This window comes from Talpa occidentalis, unplaced genomic scaffold (assembly GCF_014898055.3).
Source record: "Talpa occidentalis isolate TD23 unplaced genomic scaffold, MPIMG_talOcc4v2.1 talOcc4.6, whole genome shotgun sequence".
Classification (NCBI taxonomy): Eukaryota; Metazoa; Chordata; class Mammalia; order Eulipotyphla; family Talpidae; genus Talpa; species Talpa occidentalis.
Window position 1 is genome coordinate 99,356,014 of NW_023604972.1, and position 16,598 is coordinate 99,372,611.

A 16,598-nucleotide genomic window follows, 5' to 3' on the forward strand; every position below is an offset into this window, starting at 1 on the left:
CACGGGTTATCTAATAGTATTCAGGTGAAACAAGCCAGCAGGGAGACAAACAAGTGGCCCGCCCTAAAAATTTCTATACACCCTTTCCTCTGGTAGCTGCTCTCTGCAGCTTTCCACTGCTCTCCACTGTGCCGTCAGCTGCTGCTGTTATATGCTCAGCCTCCAGGCTCATGCTGCCCACTTACACATGCCCACACCATACTCCAGGTTTCCACCATCAGGTGTACCCTGAGCCCAAGCTCCAGGTGCCTCTTGCATTCCAGGCTGCAGATAACAGCCACAGAGGCCAACGGCGCAAAATCCTGAGCAATTTTCATACTCTACACAGTTTAGCAATGATATTAAATAATTAAGACTCTGTCATTGTGTGTGGCATTTATAATTAGCATTGGCTCTAAAATCCTAGTTTTTTTATCCCAGTTTGCCAAGTTATGATTAAGGAAAAAAGGAGTTGCCTGCAGAAAATACCTAGTTTCTCCAAAATAGTTTCTCCAAATTAAAAGAAACAATAAAAGCAGCACTTAAAAAACATACTTGATCTAAATGTGGTCCCCTCAAGTTGAAACCCCTTTTCTTTTGCTTTAGGGGTATTTAAAATTAAGGTGTAGGGCCTCCTTGATGGAGCAAGGAGTTAAGATGCAATCTATGAAGCTATCTGCTGCCACCGCAGCATGAGTTTGATCCCTGGCCAGGGAGATACCCATATGGCGCAGCAGACCTCTCCTGACTTGCCCGTTGCTCCCCTCAGCAGTGTATTTCAGTCAATCTGCCTGTTCTGCTCCCTACTCTGTCTCTGGTGAATCCTCTCACCACCCCCACACCACTGGCCTGTACCCCAGTTCTTGTATGCATAAATAAATCTTTAAAAAAATAAAAATTAAATTAAGGTATAAAGCAGCCTGGCAACAAATTGAGAAGCAAATTCTATAAATTCTATGTCCAATTCAGCAGATCTTATTAAATCACCATTACACTCAAGTCCTGGTACTAATAGGTAGTGATGACGATGGTGATAGGGATATAAAAATAGTTATTTCATAGTTCCTATCTCAGGGTTCTTACAGTTTTAGGACAATTATCATATGCACAAACAATCTCCTCTCAATAACAATAACCTTGGATAGGGTACATTTGGAACTGGGTAATAAGATTTCTCATTTCTGAGTGCTGATATCTTGTGTTAATGCAAACAACACCTGTACACAGTTTCAAACCAATGGGAGACCCAGCGCCTATTTCCTTCAGTCCCAACCAGCCATATGCTTGGTTGTGTTACAACCTTGATTGGGAGTTATCTGTTACCACTTGTTCCCTATTTTATACCCATTAAACAAAATTGAATACTACATAAAATTCCAGATGATCATTTCCAACACTGTTCCATAGCAGTTTTAACAGGGAAGAAAGACATTTGTAACATGGTATTAGATATAGTGTTTCAGAGCTCCAGATTTGAAATCAGAATCCCAACTTTACTTCTTACTACTGAGTACTGTTGGGAAAGTCACTTAAATCTATTCTGAGTTTCATCTTTTGAACACAGATGAAAATTGTTGCAACTACCTCATAAGGTAGTTGTGAGAATTAATGAATTTGAAGATAAAACAGAGTGGCTGTCTTCTGCAAATTGTTCAATAAATGTTAGCTATTAATTAATTAATAAAAATGAATTTTTATTATATAGCCATTTTCATTCACAAGGTGACAATGTATTTTAAAAAAATAAAAAAAAAGAAGAATCATGTCTGGATAGTGAGTAGGAAAGTTATCTTCATATTTTCAGTATCCCCACTGAAGATTGTCTTGTATTACATTTGGAATACAAATTACATCAGTGTAATTTGGCTATTGAACACTTTTCTCCTTGTACCATAATAATTAATTTTGCCTTTACTCTAAGCAAGGTTAAAGTTCATGAAAAATATAGATATTTTGGTAGTAAAGTCTTGTCAATAAAGGATCACTTTTAGTATGTTGTGAAGAAAGAAAACTAATATGATACTTTATTTTCATTTCAAAAGAATTTGCTAGGAGTTAAAACCTAAGATAAATGAAAGAGGAAAGACTAAGAGAATAAGAAGATTAAATGAATTAAAAGACTTGAATGCTGACGTGAAATCACAAAATACATGGAAGAAAACATTGGCAACAAGCTACTGGACATCAGCTTAGAGATGGGGCTTAAGGACTCAACACCAATGGCAAAGAAAACAAAAACAATAAGAAAAAAAAAGAAACTACACCAATTAAAAAGGCTTCTGCATAGTCAAAGAAACTTGTATCAAAACAAAAGGCATTCTACTAAATTCAAGAAGATAGTCACACATCAACCAGGGTTTAATATCCAAAATGTACAAAGAACTCATAAAGTTCAACAATAAAAATTAAAGCAAACAACCCAATTATAAAGTAGACAGAGGATCTAAATAAAGACTTCTCCAAAGACGACATACTGAAAGCTAAGATACATGAAAAAATGTTCATCATCTCATTATTAGAGAGATGCAAGTCAAAACAACGAGCTTCTCCTCACACCAGTGAGACTGGCTCTTATCCAAAAGATAAGAAACAACAAGTGTTGGAAAAGATGAGAAGAGAAAGAAATCCTGTATGTTGGTGAGAATGTAAATTGTCACAGCCATCATGGAAAGTAATATGGATATGCCTCAAAAAATTAAAAATAGAAATTCCATATAACCAAGTTATGTCACTTCTAAGAATTTACCCCCCAAATACAAAAACACTAATTTGAAGACATATGCACCCCCATATTTATTGCAGTGTGATTTTCCATAGCCACAAATGGGAAACAACTTAAGTATGCATTGATTGATGAATGGGTTAAGAAGATGGATGTGTACACCTAACAGAATACTACTGCTGTCATTTGCCAAATGGACCTCAAGGGAATTATATATAGTGAAATAAGACAGAAAAGACAAACACGCCAAATGATTTCACTCGTGTGGTGTTTTGAGAAAACAAACGGATGAACTAAATAAAATAAACGCTTGAACTATAAACATAATCTTAGATTTTTCTGCTCATTAGCATTAGTTTTGGACGTTTTTTGCAAATGTAAAATTTATGGGACCTGGTAAGCTCCTTAGGTTGAGTGGTATGGTAGGATGAAAGAAAAGAAGCAATTCTAAAGTAGTGACTTTAAAATATGATTGAGCATAATGATTATCTGGGAGCTTGTTAAAAAGCAAACTAGCAATTTCCATTCAATAGGTCTGGAGTGAAGCCCCAGGAATCTGGATACTTTAACAAGAGTTCTCTTGAGTTCAGTGGTTTTCAAATTTTAATGTTGAACATAACCATATAGAAAGCACATTAAAACACTCATAGAATTTCCTAGTCTTAGGTAGGAACAAGAATTCACATTTCTAACTATTTCCCAGGTGACACTGGAACTTGGACCACACTTTGAGAACTACTATTCCAGTTGCATCAACACATCGATTTTTCAAATATTTTATATTTTCTTTTTAAAATAAGAACTTATTGAGGCAACATTGGCAATGCAGCTGATTTTTAAAGGCCAGGTGACAGATGAATGACAGTGTCCTTATTGAAGAGTCTTCACCTATTTTGTTAGAGTGATTGAAAGAAACCACATTTTTATTCCAAGCAACCTTTGAGAGAGAAAATAATGGAAAATGGCAATCACTTGTTGGCCTTATGTTTATACAGAGGAGACATAACTATGGTGAAATTTAATACCCATTTAAAAACATCATTAATAACCACATTCCCACTGGCTTTGAAAAAGTGAAGAAAAAAAAAAAAGACTATTTTCCCCCAATTGGATTAAAATATCCTTTGGTCATAAAATAATAAAAATTAACTTACCTCTTTAGTTGTTATCCTGCTGTTGTAGAACCTAGAATATAAATGGTAAAAGTAACTCAAGAGTCAACTTGTTTTTAGAGTCTGTAGTGACTACTCAATGTTCTAAGAGGGGAGTCATAAACTATGGCTTACAGACTGAATCTAACCAATGTTTGTTTTTTACCACCTGTCAGCTAAGAATGAGTTTAAAAACAATAGTATTTCATGACAGTGATATGAAATTTAAATTTTTATAATCATAACTGTCAGGGTTATGTCTGGGTTCCCCAGAGAAAGAGAAAAACAAAAGACTAAGATCCCATAAACAGCTTCATGCAAACTAGAAACCCAGGAGAATAAATGGCATAAATTCCAGTTTAGGTACAGCAGAAGATCAAAGCTCCAGCTCAAAAGAAGTCAGAAAAAGAAAGCAAATTCACCTTTGCCCCTTTGTTTCATGGGAGTCTCCAACAGATTGGATGAGTCCCACACCAAATGGGACTGCAATCTTGTTTCCTTCTTAGTCTACCAAATCAAATATTACTCAGAAACCCCATCACAGAAACACCCAGAATGTTCAACCAAGTACCTAGGACACCTTGTCCTAGTCAGGGTGATACATAAAACTAACCATCAAAATAATAAAGTTTTCTTGGGAATTTATTCATCCACCCCTATTCCTTTTTTAAAAAAAAAAAGATTTATTTATTTAGGTATACAAGAACTGGGGTACAGGCCAGAGGTGTGGAGGGTGAGAGGATTCACCAGAGAGAGAGTGGGGAGCAGAAGAGGCAGATTGACTGAAACACACTGCTGATGGGAGCAGCAGGCGAGTCAGGAGAGGCCTGCTGTGCCACATGGGTAGCTCCCTAGCCAGGCATTGAATTCAAGCTGCAATGGCTGCGGATAGCTTCATAAGTTGTATCTTAACCCCTTGCACCACCAGGGAGGCCCGACCTGTATTCATTTATATGACATCATAGATGGCTGATTTTAGGCTAAGCACCAGAGTTGAATAATCGTAACAGAATCATGCAAAGCCAAAATATTTATTATCTGATCTTTTACAGAAAAAAAGCTTGTGACAGATGTTCTAAGAGTGTGCTTTTAAAATGTAATATGATCACCTAGGGATCTTGTTAAGAGGCAAAATTTGATTCAATTTGGTCAAGACCAAGATTCTTCATTTCTCATATGCTCCTGGGTGAAGCCATCGTTGCTGATCTGCAAACTGCATTCTATTTGTCAGTTTTGCTCTTCCTGCTATCCCTTAGCATAATGCCTCAAAACCCTTTGGCCTATACAAATTTCTTTTAGGTCTATTTAGCTTAAATTCTGTTATTACTGTTAGTTCTCCAAATCATTCCAGCTTACGGTGATCTCTTCCTCTTCCTTGTGTTTTTTTCCTATTCTTTTAGCCTTGAAATGTGACCTGAGTTGCCTCATTGTTTTTTAAGTTTTACTGTATGACTATCTTAACACCACCCACCCCCAAAATTTAAACTCCCTTGAAATAAGGATCCTGATTTTAGACATCAGCTGTGATGTTCACAAGGTATCTAACATCTGTCAAATATTCTAAAAATATTTAATATATTAATACTGTTCCACATCTAGAAAAGATTTTTTTCAATAGCACATTATTACAGTGAGTGAGGCAATATTTTTATCCATTCACATTTTCTGGAATTTATTATTTTGATTGATAGATTTTGATATATTTTAGTAGTGAGGATTATATTTCTTCTAGAACAAATACATCTTTGAATGAAAATATAAATCTCTGGATTGATATGTTAAATCAGATTAAAGAACTGAAATTTAAACTTGGTTCCAACCTTGAAATGAAAAGTACAACTTAATTATGAGCTGAAAAGGTGCTTATTGAGCAAATTGGAGACCTGAGAATTAGAAATGCAATGTTAACTTCACTAGTTTAACAATCTCATTTTCAGAATTTACTTGAAGAGGTATTGATAAATTACAATAGCCAATCATGTATGAAAGTTTACAGACTATGAAGATGTTTTATTTTGCCATTAAAAATCACACATTCCAAGCTTTTAAAGAGAATTATGTGAGTAGTTAAATAAGATGAGAAACTTCTGCAGTCATAAAAATTAATCAATTTATTTTGCTCTTCCTCTAATCAATTTAAAAATTTCTACCTGAATTATTTCAGTATAGCCCAAGAATAAGTGAGTTGATTATGAAACTAATTTGAAGGAATCCTATAGCGATAAAAAGCAATTATAAATAAATGTTTGACATTTCAAGTCCTCTAAGTAATATTCTATATATTTTACCCAAAAACAAATGTGATGATTTCAGGCTTAATAAAAATACAAATAAATGTGTTTTTTTTTTTTTTTCATCAGTGGTATGCCCAAGGAAAAATTATACGGAAATTTCCTATGTAAGCATTAAATCAGATTTGAATAAAGCATTCAAATGCTAAACCTTCTCAGGTATTAATGCATATTTTTCTTCTAATCAACACAGTAGTTTTGACTTTTTAGTTTATTTTTACTAATATTCTCATGTAAACAGCAAACAGGATCAGAAGGGGAAAAGCAATCAGCTGACTTGATACATCACAGTTTATCCACATGGTGGAGCCCTGTGGCTAGCTCCTGGAGACATCAGTTTTATTATACACTTTTGAAATAACTCACAGTAAATCCAGCCAACCAAATTTCTTGTTCCTGCTTGCAGTTTCCTCTGGTACTCTTAGTTTAGTTCCTTATTATCGCTCACATAAAATAATGCAGTCTTCTTCCATTCCAGTTTTCTCTAGCAGCATTTGGCTACACATTAGAATCACATGGGCGGTTGTTAAACCCCCCCAGAACTACCTGAGACTGATTGAACAGGGATCTCTGTGAGGTGGGTCTGGGCGCTGGCATGATGAAAGGCTCCGCAGGTTATTCTATTCTGAAAGCAAAGTTGCAAACTGATGCTGCATACTACAACAATTATTATAAATTACACACTTCCAACGTAATGGACACTATATTTAATCATGCAGTGCCTCCCATGGAAATCACTCATTGGCTCCTCATTAACTTTAGGATAAACTCAATCTCCTTTGACAAGGCAAACTATCACCTCGAAATCTGACTATTACCTTTCTAGTGTCATCACCATTATCTCCCACCTTCCCTGCCCCCTACCTCACAGAGAACTGCTTGCAGGCATTTATACTCACCAGTTTTTGTTTTGTTTTTTTTTTTTCTCACAACTTCAGGCTTGGATTCACATCCTTAGTAACTACTACAGTAGGCACTAATTAATATTTATTAAATGACTAAATGAATAATGCAAAATGGCTTCACCTTATTTAAGCCAAGGATGTTTATTTCTGTCAAACACTTCCCAAATGTTTGCTTACCTTTTGGTCACTATGGAAGGTAACATCAGATTAACCAACAAATGTTACAATATTCTAAAGCAGAGGCTGGATGCTGCCAACTTTTGCCACTTAAAGGGAATGTCTGAAAGCTTCTCTAGCAACAGCTGCTTCTACATTGTACTTTTTTTTTAAATGTAAATTTGTTAACTCTAACATTTGTGTTTAAGTCAACAAAGAATAGACTATTGGCTTTTGTGTGACCAAGCTTAGCAGTTACTGTTTTTTAAATTAGTGGATCCTAGGACACACTGGCTAGTCACTGAGAGTCTTTGACCTTGTAATAGTCCAAGGAAGTACCTACCTGGACTAGATTTTCAAAGCTGGGTCTTGTGGAGCAGGAGGTATGATTTTCGTCAGGACTGCCTTATCTGTTAGAGCAGACAGTGCTCAGTGCCATAATGCTTTAGGGCTTTCATGAACATGTTTTATTACATTTTCTTTTTCAATCAGAAGAAATTGTTAACAATTAACAATTATGTGACATTGGATAGGCTTAAGAAAAGATAGCTCAAAGAAAGTGCAAAGAAAGTGTTCTAAAAGGAAATGGTAATATATTTCTGTTGTGTCAACACAAGAACAAAATATAATTTTGAAGTATTTTTATGGAGGAGGGGGAAAAGGAAGGCAAAATGCCTGGGCTCTGAAATTCATGTGGCCCTGATTTCAGAGAGACCAGAGACAACCCAGCCCTAAAAATCACCCCATTTTGTGCCTGTCAGATAATGTAGATGCTGATATTTGCTAGCTAGGTATCGTGGTCTTTATATTTAGGTGACTGAGATCTGTCCCAATGCATTGTTTTGTTGTTTTTTCTGAAGAGGTGGAGGTAAATGCTGGTACTCACATGTTAACTGTAAAATGTCCCTCTAAACACTCCCTAAAATTCATTTTTTTACTATGACATGTAACTTTCTTATATCCAAGTGAGTCTTTTGCTACGTAAAAGTAATTTTTTTTTTCTGTCAGACACATCTTGATATTGCTCTAAAAATAAGGTGCCAATACCAGTGATGGGCACAGGCTGAGAAGCAGTTCTGTCCTGTCATCATGCTCAGTGCTCAGAAGCAGTCTTCTGAAGTGTGCTTTAGTCAAGGAGGTTGCCAGCATTTTCAAGTTTATGGAAATAAATGTTTTTGAAAGTGTTAATCCCTGCAAAAAGCTCACATTTAGCTGAGTACCTTTGATGTCAAAATCCATGATTTGAATACAGATATTTATGTGCTGTACTAAACAAGTGGTGTTGCTTTCCTAATGTAAATTCAAACATGCTGTTGAATCAATTAACTAGTGTTTATGTGACACTGGATAGGCTTAATATAGTTTTGTATTAAAGATAAATAATAAACTCCACTGCCTTTATTGGCATTACCAGCCAATCCCTTTTTGGGTGATAGGAATAGTTTAGGGTTGATGATCCTTGATAACTACAATGTGTTTAGAATACAATTCTTGACCATGTAGAGCTGTCTCCTCCCCCACTCTGTACCCAGTGCCATGCTCATAAATAACAAGAACTCTTAGATATGTGGGTTCTGGTTTCCTAGATGGCATTCAAGTTGCATACTTGAATAACAATTGATCTTTCTTTACAAAACAATAAATCCATGATATTAACCTGGGATAGTTCATGATTTTAAAGAGGAACCCATAGCTGCCTAATGTATTGTTGTGGGTATTTCTTTGTTTTCTTTGCCCAGTATCTTTTATTTCTTCTGGGATTAAACTTGACCTTTAGTAAAGGTTACTAATCATAGTAAATCATCCAAGGAGTGAGCATCTGATAAATGTTGTGCCAATCAGACTGCTTTCTAGGAATTTACACATAAGTCACAGAGATAAGCCCTTTATCTCAGGTGGTAAAGATGAGAGGGTATGAGACCAGGAGTTGCCAGTGGTGGTGATTCAGCCATAGGCTGCAAGTTCTAAGCAGACAGAGGGAATAAAATGTAAGAGAGAACCAATGAAAAGAAGGCAAGGACATAGTCCTCAAAAGGGCATTCACATCTCTTCTTCCTATAGCTGATGCCCTTAAAAACTTTGATTTTTGTGATTCCTGGTCTCTATTGCTTTTATACAGCTTTTCAGCTAATTTTAGTGTCCTCCAAATATATCTGCAAAGGCACCCAATCTTTCCTTTAAAGCCTTCCTTAATTGTAAGCTTTTATCTATCTACAGCTTTAAGTAAAATATCTTGAAATACTGATGATAAATGAAATGTCAGACATGTCAAATGGTAGGAAAAAATGAGAATAATAAGATTTTAAGATTAAATGAGATAATATAAACTGGTGCCTGCATATAATAACTCAATACATAATTAAAAATATAAGTGATTATTTTTAATTATTTTATTTGTACAGCATGTTCTGAGAACTTAAATAATTAACACATATGATTGTCTTGTTTAAGAACTCTTAAATTCATAAGACAAAAAGCCTACTTAGATGCATTTCAAATAATGGAAACCTATGTAGACTCTACATAGTCCACAGAAAATATTTTTTGTTGGAAACCTGTCTATGTGGCATATTTGATTTTAGAATGCATTACAAAATGTATATATCCAGGAGATATAATGATATATTGAAAATTTAGAATAATAAGTTGAATAGAAAAGATATTTTTATGTATATGTTTGTTGTTCAATCAATGCACCTGAAAATTCCTTGTAGTATCTGCCAAGAACTGTGAAGACTATGACATGTGTCCTATTTTCAATCTAACTAGTTTCTTTTCAAGGATGCTATCAGAATACAGGAGATTCCTGGGTCAGAGGTAAAGAACCATTTTGCTCACAGTACAGAAAGCAACATGTTCATCAATGTATTTCTATTGGTTTTCTTTGCCAAGCCTCATGGGGGGTAGGGAGGAGCATGCAATGGGCCCAGATAACACCTACATATGCAGTAGGTTACATTATAGTAAACTGCAAAGCATTGTAGCAAGCAGAAAATCAGCCACCCTACCCTCTCTTCCACAGTCTTACTGCAGTCAGCTTCATCTATTTAGCATCTATGTGACTCTGTGACTAGTTACAGAAACTAGTCAGTGTCAGGAGATGGAGAAGACTTGTAATCTGGCACAAAGAGCAATAGCATGCAGGGCTCCTCAAGGATCATGATACATTGCCTTTCCCAACTGTGTCCAGGCATTATCTCCTCTTGTTCAGATTTTGGACCATCTCTTCATGTCCTATATAGACAAAAACATCTTTCCTGGATAATTTCACATCTATCTTTGAGGGGAAAATGTATTAACATTGTTATTACTTCACAAGGTCAGAACTCTTTGGAACCTACTTATATTGAAAATATTGATCTTGCCTATGCAATTCACTAGTGCCTTTTATTTAATTCTGATTACATGACTACACAAGACTTCTTAATCCATACTGTCTCCCATGATTGCTGGCTTCCACGGACTCTCTCAAATATTGTCATTGTGTTTCCTTCATAATGATTACAAATGTAAGACATACTCAGACTATACTGGAAAATGTGAACAATTTTCCACTTGCATTAAATTTACCACTTGGAATTTTGTCACCTAAACATAGAATAACCATGTCGTCACTCTCTCCCTTTATGCCAAATCACTTTATCTCTAGAATGTGATCACTTTCGATGTCTATGGTCTGCTTGCCTTTCACATATTTGTCCTCAGTGAATAGATAAGGTGCCTAGGGAGAAGAGAGAGCAAAATAACAGCTAAATTTATGCAAGGAAATTCATTCCTGAAGAACATGGCATTACACCATTGTTCAAAGGCAAGAGTAATTATCAATCCAAAGGCCATAACTAACTATAGTCACACTTAGAGGATATATACATGGCATGGAGCCTGCAGGGGGAATGTGTGACAGTGCTAGGGGATAATAGTCAGGGGTGCATCATGTAACGCAGATCCCTGGATTCTAGACATTGGGTTCTGGGACCAAAACAGAGATAAGTGAGAGATCAGTCACAGACTCAAACACATAACTTGAGCCCAATGAGTCCTTGGTAGCCCAGCATTGAATTTTGTCTTATATCTAATAATAGAGTCAACCAGCAACTGCTGCTTATCAGTGCCGTGATGGAACCAGGTCTCGTGATCCTGAAATCCTGAAATGATTAATGAGGTGCTGTTCACCAGGAGTTATCCATTTTCAGTCTGCCTTCCTAGAACAGGGACCTACTCTGGTGTAGAAAAGCTCCATCAGCTTGTGTCCCAGAATCTCCTCAGGGCATACTGCAGACCTCACACCTCAGGAAGAGGTTGGAGAGTTTCTTCAAGTAAAGAAATGAGACTGAGAACTTCCGCTTCCTTATTTGAGCTCAGAGAACACTGCCTGGATGGTGCTGCCGGCCCTGGACAGTACCAGTGACCAAAGCAGGCTGTAGGAAACTTAGAAAAAGGCATTCCAAAGTGTGGACTCTTCTGGAACTAGAGATATGCAAACCTATGCATATCCTTCAGTCTATTAACATTTTAATTCCAACTATTTAAGTTTTAAGACTTGAAAATCTATCTATATTTGTCTACTCTTTATACTAGTTCTTCTTTCAAAACATTGCACCATGCACAATTTAATATTAATTGAAAATGTTTTTTTTAAAATACCAATGTTTTGTCAGTTTTTGGTCTTCTACCTTACTTGTGACAACAATGGATAGCCCACATAACTGGGATGAGAACTGATTGCCACCCCAATAGGATTTAATGTTTCTCTCTCACCTGTTTAAGTTCTTATTACTTAACATTTGTGTTTTCTAAATTCATATGAATGACTCAACTGATCTATAGTTTCCAGTGAAAATGATTTTATGGTTAGTGAGTGGTATTTCCCTATAGTAAATACACTATCCTATTAAACTATTGGCCCAGGGCCTCCCTGGTGGCACAGTGGTTGAGCACTGGGCTGCAAAGCTGCCTGCTGCCTCTGCAGTGTCGGTTCGATCCCCGGCCACTGGGTGAGGGTCCCACGTGGCATGCAGACCTCTCCTGTCACCCACTGTTCCCCTCAGCAGTGTACTTCACCAGTCTGCCTGTTCTGTTCCCCGCTCTGGTGAATTCTCTCACCCTCCCGCACTTCTGACTGTACCCAGTGCTTGTATAAATAAATAAATAGATAGATAAATAAATAAAATAAATGAAATAAACGATTGGCCCAACTTCTGTCTTTATAAAAGTTGTTGTAATCATGCCCATTATTTTATTTGCCCCTTAGAGTCACCTATAAGGTAAATATAGGTCATAGGATCAGCTGCTTTTGACAGATAAGGAAACTAAGGTTGTCCAAGGAATATATTTGATGCCACAGCCTTGAACAGAACTGGGCTGCAGGATTCCTCATCTGATGCTCTTGTTCTTTTGGAAATCACCATGTGCTTTCCCAAGGCACACCTGTCACGATTCAGTTAGTATTTATTCTGATGTTCATCGTGTCAAAAAAGATAACATGTCATTTTTCTTTCTTTCTTGATACCTCTGTTGCTTCAAGGGAATATAGTTTTAATATTCAATAGTGAATATTAAATACATCTATTAAACATGATATATGACAAGAAATCTATATCCTGCATTCAGAATTTTACTGTTACCCAACATTCTGATATGTATGTCAATGTAGTTAACACGATGGATCCTCCTGCCAGTCACCTTTTAAGTACCTAAATCTCACAGCTTCCCAGGGCTGCTGGCAGGAGGATCTTGCTGCACAGCAGCTGTGATGCCCCGTGTCCCTTTCTTAATTCTGAATAAAGAACAAAAAGGATGAGCACTCTTATAAGTTTGGTAACTAATAAGCAGAACTCTGCTTCACATTTTCAAAAAAAGTGGTACTGTCACAACCTGCCCTCAGGGCTCCAGCAGGGCTTCTTGTCATTCTACAAGATCTCAGGGAACTGATAGGTTCATTAGGATCTCTTGGGTGTGCAGGTGACTTTACACAGTTAGGGGATGGAGCAGAGTGGGATACAGCAATCATTCTGGAGTTGACAACTGAGCAGACTCACTTTGCTATTCACTTATTGTGGGTTTTGGTCAAGTCGTGTGTTTAAAGTCCATTTGTACTCAGGTATAATTTTTAACAGACTGCTTATGGTGGGTGTGAAGTGGAAGTTAGGAAGGAACAGAGCCATAAAGGCAGATTGGGGGCCTTCCTGGTGGCACAGGAGTTAAAGAAGCAGCACTATCAAGCTATCTCTAGCAACTGCAGCACAAGTTCAATCCCTGGCCAGGGAGGAACCCACATGGCACAGCAGACCTCTCAAATGAAAATGTCAAATGAAACCTTTCTCAAATGAAAATCATTTCACATTCTTCTTGAAATGATTTGAAACCTTGAATTCTCTAGCATATTTCCCCCTACTTATTTTTGTCAAAATAAGGTGTTAACAGTTATTTTATTAACCATGTTCATCTGTAGAAAGTTGGGAAGAAGTAAGTTACTGCCTTCTGGGAATAAACACTTGATGTTCTCTACTGTTTCTACTTTTTTATCTTCCCTTTTTGAAGATAAAACTCAGTTTTTAAAACATTTTTATCACCATGTCTAATGTAAAAGACATGGCAGGCAATGACATATCTTAGGGGAAAAGGGAATGGAAAATTTTACTGAGACTGTTGTGTATCATGTTCATGCATTTCCAGGCTCCTCCTGCAAATGATGCTACTTGCCAAAATGCTCTGCAGAACATCTGTGTGATAGTAGTGGTGCAGGCCCAATCTGTCTTTTTTTTTTTTTTTAAGATTTATTTATTTATGCATACAAGAACTGGGATGTAGACCCGAAGGCTGCGGGGGTAAGAAGATTCACGAGAGGGGAGCAGAACAGGCAGCACTACTGAAATACACTGCTGAGGGGAGCAGTGGGCGAGTCAGGAGAGGTCTGCTGTGCCATATACATTGCTCCCTGGCCAGGGATTGAACTTGTGCTGCAGTGGCTAGTGATAGCTTGATAGCACTTTGTCTTTTACCCCTGTGCCACCAGGAAGGCCCCCAATCTGTCTTTATGGCTCTGTTCCTTCCTTCCACTTCATACCCACCATAAGCAGTTGTCAAAGTTATATCTGAATTTATTAAAACATTGATGGAAACTAAAAGTCAGGAGAAAGACTTGTATATAAATATGTTAGATATGCCTTTCTCATAATCCAAGAGGAAAATGTTCAAGAATTTTCATTTTTTCCACAAGGCCACTTGGGATGGTTCCTCAGTTCTCTACCTCATATTATCTTCAGATTTTTAAGTGCTTTTCCTTGCAATCTTTCCAATTATTGTTAGAAAGTTTATGTCTTAGCCACAAAGGTTAGCCTAACTCCAGAATTTCTTTACCTTTCAGAAGTATATTCTTCCGAGTGTGATTTACAATACTCCCATGAGGGCTCAAGCACAATTCAGATTTGACTTTCACTCTCCAGGTCTCACAAACCGTCTAGAGTCAGTGTGACCTTGCCAGTTCCAGACTCTAAAAGGCTCCCAAATCACACACATACATACACACACACACAAACATTCACCCATTCCTTCTGTTAAAGTTCAGGTAAGGAAAGATTTCATCTAGAAGGAAGAAGAGAATTCATTTCCTTCTCCATAATTATCAAGGCCACTATTACTCAAAACTTTACCAAGTGTTAGTACTTTTATTTAACCATCAAAGAGCCATTTTTATTTAACCCCAATTTATATACTGTGTCTCCTAAAGCTTATACATAAAAGTAGATAATTTATGTGTGTGCGATAATCCCTGCCTTAACTGTATATGACTAAAACCATAGGACAGACATATTTTCTTTTTAACAATGCACTTTTCTTTCTCTAGTCTTAGGGGGCAGATAATAAAGAGGCAAAGAATGTGAGAAGGCCCTCTCTTGTGACGCAAGGGGTTAAGACGCAATCTGTGATGCTATCTGCAGCTACTGCAGCATGAGTTTGATCCCTGGCCAGGGAGCTACCCACATGGCACAGCAGACCTCTTCTGACTTGCCCGCTGCTCCCCTCAGCAGTGTATTTCAATCAGTCTGCCTGTTCTCTTCGCTGGTCTGTCTCTGGTGGATCCTCCCAACCGCCCCTCCCCCACACCTCTGTCCTGTGCCCCAGTTTTTGTATGCATAAATAAATCTTTTTAAAAAAAAAGTGTAAGAGGAGGTTTCATTTCTTTCTAGTTAATAATTATGGAACTAAATTTCTTTGGCTAGTATACATTCAGGGATAATGTTTGAAGTAATAGCCAGAAAACTTTGTTTCTCTTAAGAGTAGAAGACGACAAAACTTTTATGTATCAAGAAAGACTAAGTAAGATACTGAATTTTAGTATAACTAGAACTCACCAAACAAATGCAATAAAAGGATGAAATTGATCATTTGCATTTTTGTCAAAGGATGATTTTCTGTTTAGTGATATTTTAAATTATCAAAATAATGAAGTTGTATGTCATTTGGGACTACACACTGAGAGACTGTCTATGAATCTGCTATATTGAAGAGTATTTTCTATTTTTCATGTGAATTTCCCTTTTGTAGAAATATTGTTATTTAAATTAATATTTGACATATAAAAACATAGAAAGAACAAAGACATTGACTAGCTGACAAATGTCAGGGCAAAAAGGAGATGTCATTATAAATCAAATTATATCTAATTTTCACGTGGCAAGTAACACAAATCCCTAAAATCAGAACCAAATTAAATCTAAATTTTATATTTGGCCAGACATTTATAAAGTTTCTTAAATATTGTATCATCCATTAAACCTTTTAAAAAAGGTAACATAATGACTGAGTTTGATATTTTCACGTTAACTCTTTTATTCTGGATAAAAGTCAGTTATAACATTTGATTTTTTTCTAAGCTATTGATTTAAAAAATTGATACTTCTCTCACTAGCTCAGTGTTTGGGGGATAACTGTACATATTTCATCATTTCTCTTTCTTGAATTAATATATTTTTGTGTGAAAACCTCTTGCCCTTTCATTAATATATATATCATAACTGTGTACAATTTTTTGAGTGTTTTTCACATAAGATTTTCAAATTTTAACTCTGTAGTCTGGTTGTTTACATATTACAGACAGATTCTCTTTTAAATGGTTTGGTCTTATTTGTGGGATGGAATAGTTTGGATTTCTGGTACAAAGTAAAACATTCACAGATGTATGTTGTAAAAATGAATAGCATACTAAAATCATATATCTATCCAAGCCTTTATCTTGTATTATTCATTAATATAACCAATTCATACATGTTAAACACTGATAAAAATACCTGGTATATAGTCAGAGCTCAAGAATTGCTAGGCTTAAGGACTAGTGATTGTTTTTCCTTAGACAATTGCAGAATAATAATTTAAAACCACTGTAGTGATGTTC